We start from the raw sequence: 12395 nt of genomic DNA on the forward strand, positions 1-12395 counted from the left end.
ACAGCTGGCCTGTGTTATCATTGCCCTCAAGTAGCTTGTTTGTGCCATCATTGCCCACAAACAGCTTGTCTGTGCCTTCTTTGCCCCTTGGAACATACACTATGGCACACATACATAAATACACTTACACAAACTTACTTTTGCTAACACACTTACTCATACTCTCTAATACATGTGCACACACTCATTCTAACACACACACTCCCTCTCACACCACTTATATATATGCATTCATGCTCACATGCAAACACAACACATACACATACACCCATTTGCTATCACAAACACAAACACTCATGCTAACACACACTCCAACTCACACCACATACACATGCATTCACACAAACACTTACACATACACACTAAGCTAACACACATGCATGCTTGTACATACAAAAACACTTTCACATACAGATTCATGTTAACACACACTTATACATAATGCTCGTATACACTTATACATAACTCTGTTGCGTTCCTATCTCCCATTGCTGTTTCAAAATTGCTTGGTCCAGGTTGGAAAAGCCCTTTCTGAACAATTTGAACTGGCACGAGGAGACAGGAATGCAGGGGCATATTTAGAGTATTTGGCACCTGGGGCAGATCCTGTATAGGGCACCCCCATACACACACAAAATTAATGTTGTCAAGAATATTTGTTTCACAAATTTGTAAACCCTATGTCAACTGGAAGAAACTAGAATTCTGAAAAAATAAATAATTAATTTATAAATAAATAGAATATGTTTAAATAACATTTACTGAACAGATATGGTACAGCATAACTCCTATCACTATACACACTGAGCCAGACACTGATGGTAGTACAGCATAACCCCTATCACTATACACTATGCCAGACATTGATGTGGTAGGCCTCTGCCTCTAAAACAGCCTGCCTGTACCAGCGCTGCCCCTTTAGCAGCCTGCATGTGCCACCTCTGCTTCCAAAACAGCCTACCTGTGCCACCTCTGCTCCTGAAACACCCTGTCTGTGCCACCTCTGCCCCTTTAGCAGCCTTTCTGTGCCCCCTCTCCCCTTTAGAAACCTGCCTGTGTAATTTCAAAAGAAAGCTACTAATACTCGTCCTGAAAAAATAAATTGTGGGGTGCACTAAATGAATCGAATAAAGACATAAAAGCAAAAATACAAAAACTGCTCCGGTCCTGTATCGTATACATCATAAAATACGTCATGAGGGGGTTAAAGAACTATTGAAGAAGAAAAATGAGCATTGGGTCTAAAATAAAATTGCTTGAATGTCAATTCATTATACCAATCAACAGCTCTTAGGATATCATCCAGTCTACACCTATGACCTTCAGGGCATGGCCCCTCTTACTGAATGGGCTTTAAAACAATCATTCTCCAATCAAGCTAGTCGCATAATCCAAAAACCTGTCACTGCAGCCTCCGTGCCATGGACTCCTGGAGGGGCCTGAGGGCCACACTCCCTTCTACAGAATATGGGTCCTGGCCTTGGAAGGGGTTCTGTTTATGGGGATGTGGGTACAGGGGGTCCATTGGGACAACTTCTAAACCCTGGTGCAGAGTGCCACGTGCCAAGTACCAGAGACTCTAGAGATCGGATGCAGATTTGGGGCACCTGCATTTTGTGAGGGGGTTTATGTGTGGTGTTACTCTCCATCAGGTGAGGATTTACAGGACAGAGAACCCCATGGCTACTATTTGCACCAGGATCTGATATCCAGCAGGTTTCGGTCAGAAATGTTTACATCCTTCCCACAGACTACAATCGAGACCCCCTACTGGGATGAGGTGGGCCGAGTGCAACTACTGAGCCGTGTGCAAAGAAGGGCCTGATGGAGAACTATGTGTGGTTTGCTGTGTCTATTGTATGTAAATTACAGCCTTGTTCTGTTTAAATACTGGTGTGTTTTCAATAAAACTGAGTCCTGTTTACACCTCAACATTGGTGCTGTCTGATGCTGAGAGTGGGCTGCTGTAATAACTCACTGTCCTTTTCAGGACAGTACATGAGTTGAGTGGCACTTAAGGGGTAAACTCTGGTGTCCTGGCAGGAGGTAGCGTAGTTTGGCTGGAGTACCCAGTTGGGGTACGGGGCGTCCCGTCACACAACCCACCTGCTAAGGGAGAAAAAAGTTTACAGAAAGAAATTGATAATTGAGAGCTAGAAGGAAATCTAAAAGTAGAAGTCCTATGTTTATATGATCAGAAACAGTTAACTACACACAACTAATGATTATCTGAGAAATTAGGACAAAAACAGAATGAGTGAAAGCTTACACCATCTGGCCCAAAAGATTTTTTAATAACATCCAAAGTGCGTATGCCAGAAACACGTTTTCATGAAATGAAACCTAGTATGTGTTGCTGAAAATTGTTCAAAGAAGAATCTTTAACAGGCCATTCAGAAAAGAATTGAAGAAGGTAACGTCCATCGTCTGAAGATATTGGAGGTCGGCTTATGCAAATTTCTTTCATAGTTTGTTGGGTTAAAACACGCTGAGCAACTGGTGCATCTTCAATGAAAGCATGATTAGCTGAATTTAACATTAAAAGTTCTAAATGCTTTTGCTACATGCAAGGAATGTGAGAGGACATTTGAGTCTGCATGAATGGGATCCAGATTTTGTTCCATTCACCAAATAGTCCATAATCTCCACGTCGGTCTGTAATTAGTCTTGGTACTGGACAATTTAATGTTTGATAGCTGATCGCTGACTCCGAAATGTTTCTGCTGTGGATGGAATTCCAGAAATGAGCCATACCATCAGGGAAAGGTTTTGCGAGACAATCATTTGATGAGGGTTGCCCATTGGATCCTGTAGAAGGTATTGGCAATGTGGAATTGAGTTGGTCAGTATGGGGTTATGGTCACTAATATTGTTGCTGTCTGAGTTCTATACGACCAGTGAGAGAAAATTCCATTCAAATATTTATTTGATGCAAACGTCAGTCTTTTCGCAAGTACTCAGACAACATATGGAGAAAAAAGAAGTACCGTATTTGCTTGATTATAAGACGACCCCCCAAATCTGAATATTAATTTAGGAAAAAAAAGAAAAATCCTGAATATAAGACGACCCTATAGGAAAAAAGTTTTACCAGTAAATGTTAATTCATCTAAACTATTTTTTTTAAAATAAAAGCTATGATTGAGAAAAATATTTTGGTTTTGTTTCCTTCTATTTTCCAACCTGCCACTGTGCGCCATGATATGCCTTTTAACCCTATATGCCACTGTGCCCCATGATATGCCTTTTGACCCCCTATGTGCCACTCTGCCTCCAGAAATGCCTTATACCCCTATATGCCACTCTGGCATTTAGAGGATTAAAAGGCATATTATGGGGAAGAGTGGCATATAGGGAGGTTTAAGGCATTCAGGAGGCAGAGTGGCGTATAGAGGGTTAAAAAGACATTTCTGGAGGCAGAGTGGCATTAAGGGGGTTAAAAGGCATTTCACAGAGCAGTCTGCCTCCAGAAATGCCTTATGCCCCCCATTTAACACTCCCCCGCCCCCCCCCATTTTACCGGTGCTTCTGACTTCCCTGTCATGTAGCCGGGGCAGCGTGTAGATCCCACGCACACACGCTGCAGCCGGAAGGAGGCGTGGCTAGCAGCGGGGGGTGTCTGCGTCCATCGCGCAGACCTTCCCCGACCGTCAGAGATCAGAGTTCCCCGCTAACCGCACCTCCTTCCTGCTGCAGCGGAAGTTGTCTACGCGAATTACATAGACATCTACACGCTGCCCCAGCTACACACCGGGGGACTCAGAAGTACCGGTAAGTGGGGCAGCGGGGGGGAGACAGGAGGATCCAGGTCTCCTGCAGCTGCGGGGGATCTGGATCTTAGTCGTATCATAGTCAGACCTATTTGAGGTCTGATTATAAGACGACCCCGATTATAAGACGAGAGGTATTTTTCGATTGAAAAGTTTTTTATTGACATCCAGGCACAGCAGACGACAGAATATGCAAAAATAAAAATCGTACAGGTCAGAGTAAAGCGGCGCCTAGACATCATTTCCTTTTTTTTGTTAACATGATAACAATGTGCAAGTAGCAGAAACATCAGCAGTCATCAACATAGGTATCATTGAACCAGTGCATACAAAAAGTAATATCGACATCACTAATGTCACGGAAAGTCACAGGCCTCAGCAAGATAAGGTGGTAGTGAGGAGACAAATAGGAGAAAAAAGGCCCATAGACAGCGGCCCCCAGGAGCATGCCCGGAAAACAAGAACACGATAATTCGTAGTGGGAACAAACAGGGGAAGGGAAACCTCAACAGGGAACGGGCCAACCCATAGGCAGAAACCCCAGGCGGACACCTCACAAACCACTGGGCAGCAAAAAAGAAAGGCGGAGCAGCCCTATTGGGCAGAGGTCTCAGCACAGGAACCAGGGAAAAAAAAAACAAAAAAAAAAAAAACAAAAAAAAGGGGGGGACTCTCAAAGGGAGGGAAGAAGAGGGAAACCAGGGCGGAAAAGCGAGGGAGCAAAATAAAAGAAGAGAAGAAAAAAAAAAAAAAAAAAAAAAAGGGGAAGAAGGGGAAGAAAGAGACCACACCATGCACCCGAATGGTACCTCACAGAGCAGCAATCCGGCCTGTGGAGCCATCAGCGTAGGCGGAAGACATCCAGGGGGTCCACACCTTCAGAAAGCGTTCAGTAGTATCGTGTATGTATGCAGTGAGTTTTTCCATGTGCATAATATGCCAAATCTTAGATAAAATTAGTGATCGGGGAGGGATGCATGTGTTCCAATGTTTAGCGATAGAGAGTCGCGCCGCCGCGCATATCCTGTGAATGAGCCGCTGGGTGCATCTGGGAAATTGGGGGTCAGGGTGATCCTTATTGAGTAAAGCCGTCAAAGGGCACTTATCAACCCGGGTGCCCACAAGTTCACTGAGAAGATCAAAGACCCAGGTCCACATATCCACGGCCAGAGGGCACGTCCACCACATGTGAAAGTACGAGCCCCTCTCTCCACAACCCCTCGTACAGCCATCACCGGAGCCCGGGAACATCTGGGCAACCCGGGAAGGAGGAAGATACCACCTGCCAACCACCTTGAACGCGCCTTCTTTAATGAGAGTATTAGCGGTAAGTGAGAACGTGTTAGTGTATATTTCCGTCCAGTCTGACTGAGTGAAAGATATCCCAAGGTCATTCTCCCACAAACGGCAATGGGAAGGGGCGGCAGAGAAGGTATGCGCTGTAAGGTGGGCATAAAGCTGCGAAATCGCGCCCGGACGTCTCTCCCCAGCCCAGCACAGCCGCTCGAATGGAGTCATAAGAGGGAAGGTGCGGGGAAGCTTGAGCCCCGCCAAAAACGAGCGAAGCTGAAGGAAACGATACGTTTCCGCAGGGGGCATCTGAAAAGAGCCAGTGAGAGTACGCACGGTGTGTAAATAGCCCTGGTGATATAGGTGACCAACCTTCGAAAAACCATGAGACCTCCACCAGTGGAAGGAAGCCAACACCAACCCTGCAGGAAAAGCAGAATTGTGGAACAGAGGGGTAAGGGCAGAGACGAGAGGTATTTTTCAGAGCATTTGCTCTGAAAAAAACCTTGTCTTATAATCGAGCAAATACGGTATATAGCATAGACTTGATAAAACAATACATTTGTACACTTTATTCTGCACTAACATATAAGTAAGGCACAAGCTCAAGTGCTAGCACACATGAAAGATCCAAAATTTAAGCCGTGGTTGTGGACCTCCACAGTTGACAAATGCTATCCTCCGATAGAAGGCAGAAATCAGGAGCCCTAGGTTTATAAAAGCCACGACTGGATGGTCAGTGAAAACAACGTTCCTATACCCCAAGCGTTTCATTGTGTACATTAACAACTTCCTTGGGGGTAAATAAAAAAAACTATAAGCGCCCTCCCCCTTTCTCTCATTGTCCAATCGTCATCTGATTCACACAGTATTCAATTAGCCACCAGTTCATGTTCTCATTATACCTCCAAAAGTTACATCACATAAGGTTTTAAAAGTCTTGGTCGATGTTCCCCTGTAGATATTCTTCTTATATGTGAATGTGAAAATAGAAAGATCAATGCTAACAGTATAATCTCCCACAAAGATATGCCAATATCCCAACAATATGTTACATTGTTGCGATGTACAAATTGTTGGGATGGACAAAGATTTTTTGCTGAAGGACCTACTACGTCCAGAAACTTGTCTTGACAAGTGCAGAGGTATCTAGGTCAGATCTCTAAGTATTTAGAGATATGAGGTATTGGAACACACTCTGATGAGTGAGGTTGTTATATCCCATTAGTGGTTTTCAGAAATCATCCAATAATGTGTTAGCATCAAGGTCTTTACATTTAGAGAACCTTATAGATTTCGATACAGACTGGTCCAAATAATATTCACTGGAGTCTGATGATGAAAAAAATGTTTGTGACTTTTACAATAGGATCGCTGAAAAATTTCTTCCTCACTGTGTGATGGTATTTTGTGTGGCTGAGAATTGCCTATATCATTGCTGCCCTCCTTTGGCAGTAGGTCACAATATTCTTGGTCATGGTTTAGTTGAAAATATTGTTCTCTGCCATATTAATAATGACCATCATGATGTTTCCTTTTACAGGAAGCTTTACTAGATTTAAATCCATCCTTTATACTGTCTCCCCAAATCAGAGGAATAGGTGCCTTAGGAGTACTTATGTGATCACACCTTTCCAAAAGCTTGGGATCATTAGCTAAAGCGATAGATAATGATTTTGAAATGTAATCTAACATAGCTGTTATGAGTGAATGGCCTGAATATGAATAAATATGTGTGAATGAGCATTTGTGAATAAGTGAATTCATGAGTATGTGTGAATGATTATGTATTAATTTATGTACCGTGTTTATGTATAAGTGTATGGTAGCATAGATGTGAATGTGTTTGGGGGCAAAGATGGCACACGCAGGCTACTGGGTTTGGGGGAAAAAAGGGCAGAGATAAGCTGGTTGGCTACAGAGATTGCACAGATATTCTGTTTGAGGCCAAAGATGGAAAGTCATATGCATCCAACCTGGGTGCTGGGCAGGTCCTGTGGATGCAATCTTGTGGAAAGCCTTCATATTAATGTTTACGTATTTAGAATGGGATGTCATATGAATGTCTACGTATTTAGAATGGGATGTCATAAAAGTCATTATTGGTGTAATGGTCAGGTGCATACCTGGGAACTCTCCAGGTTTGACCTGGAGATCTCCAGGAGAAGCACCACCTCCAGTTCTCAGGGTCAACACCTGAATCCTCCGGTTCGCAAAAGCGGGGTCTTCACATGCCCAACTCTCCGCCCATTCCCCCTTTAAACAGGGGTGTTTCCCATAATGTCAGCGGGAACAGCCACTGACATCAGCGTGCAGTCATAGCCGCGTCCTGTAGGTGTAGGCTCCGGGTAGCCAGAGCCCAGAAGTTCCCAGGTATGGTCAGGTGCCCCAATACTTTTGTCCATATCGTGTATTTCCAGATGCGTAGTGTCCCCAGGACCCTAGATTAACTGCTCTGTGTACTCTGCCATTAATCAAGCCCTGTCTACAAGCTTTTGCTTTGCTGCTGTGAGTTACCAATAATAGGACCCTACTGTATGTAAAAAAAAAAATCACAATTTGGAGTAAATAAAAAAAATAAAAAAAACAAAACATTTTTAGTCTGATTTTGTGCAGATTTACTATTCATACAAGTAGCAAATGTTAAAATAAGACTCTAGTATTGTATCACATGCCTCATCTGCTCCCCAGCAACTGCTCTTTATGAAAACAGCTAAGACTACCATTATAGATGACTAGCTGCCAATTATCAAGGCGATACACGCCAAGGTGTAGATACAAACATTTCTCTAGGAAAGGAATCCAGCAAAAGCAATCTCATTACAGTAAAACAAATGGATTACAGACAAATCACATTTAAGTAAGTTCTTATAAATAAAATAAATTACTAATTACAAACAGGAATGTCCTGATCAATAAAATACTAATTATAAACGTGTCCCAAAATTAATTAACGCAAAATTAAAAATTGGCTGAGATATCTGTAAAATCTGTTACAAGGACGATTAACTATACACCCACACACACAGAGGAAAATGTATGAAAAGCATCTTCTAATACTGCGTCTGCTTAAGCGATCTTCACACATCCATGTGAGCCAGCTTGTGAAGGAGAATGCTCAGCTTCAAAACTTAAAAAAAAGACTTTTCTCATTGCCCTGTCCGTATCCCTATTTCTCCAGTTGTGGATAAGTGTCCCCTCTCCCTGCAAACATTACCTAGCCTGGATGGCCGGGTGGGGACCGCTACCTTCACCTGACCGGAGGACAGCAGAATTTTCCTGGAACTCTCGGGCTAAAACTCCAACTTAAAAGCTAACAACATATTGTATGAAGACCGACATTAAAAATAATCAATTGGTCAAGGAACATGATAGCAGTTTTTTTGCCATTTTTTCCAGTATTCATTGTGAATAATGTATACTGAACAGAGAGTCAAAACCCCAAGTTAATTGCAAATTCTCTCTTCACTGAACAGACCCGAAAATAGCATTTTATATTCAGTTGAAAGCAATAAGATTTAACAGAAGCTCCTGGAAGGCCATAAAATGTGTCAGGCCATGACAAAAAAAAAAACAAAGACTATATGTAAGGTACAAACTGCATAAATAATTTGGTTGTAGATCTGCTGAAAAAAAAGATAATTAAAATTAGCAACTAAATCGTTATATAATAAAAAAAAAAAGTGCATAAAATTGTATAAGGATTTTTAATCAAAATTTCTGAAAGTATACAGAAAATAAAGCCTAAAATATAGTACTGTAATACCATCATGAATATTTGATGCATTTATTTTGCAAATGTAAAATCCACTATTATAGTAATTAATCATATTATTATAGCACCAGTGCATGTATGTTAAATGTTTAAATATATTCAGTAAACTATTTCTATATATATGAATGCAATATCTCAGTATAACTACAAGGCCTGGGGTTGTTTAAAATAAGTGGAGCTTTAAATCTTTGGAATATGCGTTTGTGTTAGAAATTCTTTGTAACTAAATAAATCAGAAATACATGGTAAATGGAGCAGAAAGCCATAAAAACAGACCTTTTATTTCTTTCCCTTGTATAATTTCATTGAAATAGTTCACCAAAAATCATAACAAAAATAGTATATAACAAGTTAACTTACCTAATTTGAAAGCAACAAATAAGATGATCCTCTAAATTCAAACTATTGTAAACATAAAAAGGTGACTTTTATGGCATAAAATGCAGGGAAAAAACAGTAATAATGACCCCTTTAAATGCCGGTGGTCTCTCCCAGTGGAAGGCATATTATTCCATTCCTTATGTTTCTCTATTTTTGTATATTACATTAAACTATCTGAAGGTCGTTGGAGTTGGCATATCTATTACATGTTTGTATCCCATTTTATTATGGGGAAGGGGCTTTGGCAGGTGGGGGAGACCTGTCACATCAAAGTGTTGACCCCTGTTTGTAAGCAGGTATCAGACCAATGTCTATGCATGCTAACAAGCTAATCTAACACAATAGAACAGATGCCAGAATACAGACACCTTTATTTATCGATAAAGAGCTGCCAGGTCCATGCACAAAGTCCTGCAGATAGGCAAGGATCAGGTCGTTTTTGTCATCTTCTCCAATATAAGATACCTAGTTGGTAACCGAGGCAGGGATATGCAGGAACATGGTTCATGGCTTACATTTTGAAAACCACTTAATTTAAAACAATGCTAAAAATATTTCACCTAGGATAAACGTGTTAGAATTAAGCATTCTATTCCTTTTGGGCCCAAAACAGATCTAGTAATGGGTCAAACTAACACATACACACTTGTCCTTACACATTCCACGCCCTTACACACAAACATCCCAGCACATTTGCCTTCAGATCAAACACTTTCAAAATACACATACTCTCTTTTTCTCTCCCCCTATTCCTTTCCCCCACTTCTTCCATTTCACCCATCTCTTCTCCTTTCCCCCATATCTCCCTATCTTCACTCCAAATTCCTCCGTTTTGCCTATTTGTTCTATTTTAGCCTATTATGTCTCACCTTTCTAATTATTTCTCCCCTCACTCTATCATATCCGCCCCTGGGTCCCCACAGTCCCGTTTGCCGGAGTGCTAGCTATGGGTACCCCAAGGACCATTGTATTGATGTCCCTGTTATTGCTTTTCCATCATGCTGCTGGTTCATGGCAGAGAATCATTTTCTCCTGGGTCTTGGGTTGCCAGTGTGTAGTACTCCGCAAAGATTTAAACACTTGCCCTATTTTTAAAGGGGAACACATAATTGCTGGGTGTGCACTTCCTTTCTCTTATGAAAAATCATGTGTAAGAGAAATTTGTTTTAAAAGCTAACACTATAAAATGAATATAACATGATATATCATAAATAGCATTTGCTATAGCTTCTGGATTGAAGTATGGTAATTTATGTACTATCAATGATGATCATTTGCATTGTATGAAGACCGATATTAAAATAATCAATTGGTTAAGGAAGACAAGCTTCTGGGGAGTCTACCTACTACTTTTCATGATAGCAGGTTTATTGCCATTTGCCAATGTTTTCCCATTAGGGACTGACATGCCACTGGGGCCACGATGACACGATTTAGGTGTTCGGGGGCCAATATGCCACCATTTAGGTGTTTGGAGAGCACTGTTTAGGGATCAACATGACACTGTTTAGCTGCTTTGGTCCTGTTTGGGAACCTAGGTGGCACTGTTTATCTGTTTGGATGTAAAGATGGCACTGTTTGGGTGTAATAATGGCACTGTTTAGCTGTGTGCTTGTAAAGATGGCACTGTTTAGCTGTTTCGGGAGCAACATGGCACCTTTTAGCTGTTTGGGGAGTAAGATGGTACTATTTAGTTGTTTTAGTCCTGTTTTGGGGACCAATATGGTACTGTATAGCTGTGTGGATGTAAATAAGGCACTGATAAGCTGTTTGTAGACAACAATGGTACTGGCAAATCTTTTACTGCATTGACTTTTTGAGCCAACAAAAAGCGAGTATGACTGCTAAAGTGGTTGATTGATATTTACTGCTAATATTCTCTGTAGCAGTCATTTATTTATATCACATTACTCAAATATTTGTCCAAGTGTGATGCAACTCAAATGGACCAAGGGGCATCTTCAGCACAGTTGTAAGTTCTCGTTCACTTTTATGAGATAAATCAGGGGTTATGTACTAACGCAGCTCTGGTGCAAAATGATAAAACCAATTTAATGTACCTATGAATTACCTAATCCAATAATTTGTAAAAATGTGTTAGATTTGGTTCAATCTGCATGATGGAAGCATGTCTTTCCATAACTAAGTTTCTCAATACAACATTGGAGGTAACCAACCAGTAGCTATGGACAAGAAGACCCATTTGGGTTTCAAGAAATAATGTAATGCTGACATATTTTCTATTATTTAACACCACCGCTCATATCCTTCAGTTTAGTTTGATGTAATCGTTTTTAATACAGTTATATAGCTCATTGTGTTAATGCCCTAATCAATCATTTCCCTCTTTCAGAAAAGTAATACAATTCATAATTGTCATTTGATTGCAGCACTCACAATTGTGCTTAAGTGCATGCAGATAGATTTTTTTTTATTTAAATTAAAAAAGATACATTAAATGAATTCTATCACTCTATGTATCCGCTTTATGTTTTTTAGCTTATAGAAAACATTTTCTATACATCAAAATTATCAAGAAAGTATCAATGAAAAAATTTTTTTTGTCTATATTTTCACAGCGTGATATTTCCTGTATCACAACTAGTGTCTAGTCCAAATGCTTATTTTAAAATGGTGTTTCAAATCACCAGTCTTTTACAGACAAAAGTAATACATCTTTAGCTTTTATTTTTAAGTGTAATCCTTAAAGGATCTTTATAAAGAGTGAACAAAAGATTATGGTAAGGTAATTTTAAATCTTACCATTTACCATCTAGCATTGCTACTTCTGCTTCAGTACTGAAAGGTAATTTCAAACTATTCTGCACAAAAGAAGCAATTCTACACATCTGATAACAAAAATTTTACAAATCACAAACCTGGCATTTTATGAATATCTGTGTAGGCACACAAACATGATAACAAGAATGTAAAAATAAATATTAAACATATTTTACTTCATAACAACTGCTTGTAAAGAAGATATAAAGCATGATATGATTGACTGTAAAATGACATTCTATAATAATGTTTAGAATCTAAAGTATAGGAGTACACTATCTCTCTATTTTTATCATTGAAGAGGCATATACGCTCAATCAGAATTTCCTATCTAAATCTAAAAATATCTTGTGGAAGGTGATGCCTGATACAAAACATTCACCTTCTGCCCTGTGATC

This window comes from Sceloporus occidentalis, unplaced genomic scaffold (assembly GCF_023333645.1).
Source record: "Sceloporus occidentalis isolate IW3139 unplaced genomic scaffold, rSceOcc1.0.p SCAF_27, whole genome shotgun sequence".
NCBI lineage: Eukaryota > Metazoa > Chordata > Lepidosauria > Squamata > Phrynosomatidae > Sceloporus > Sceloporus occidentalis.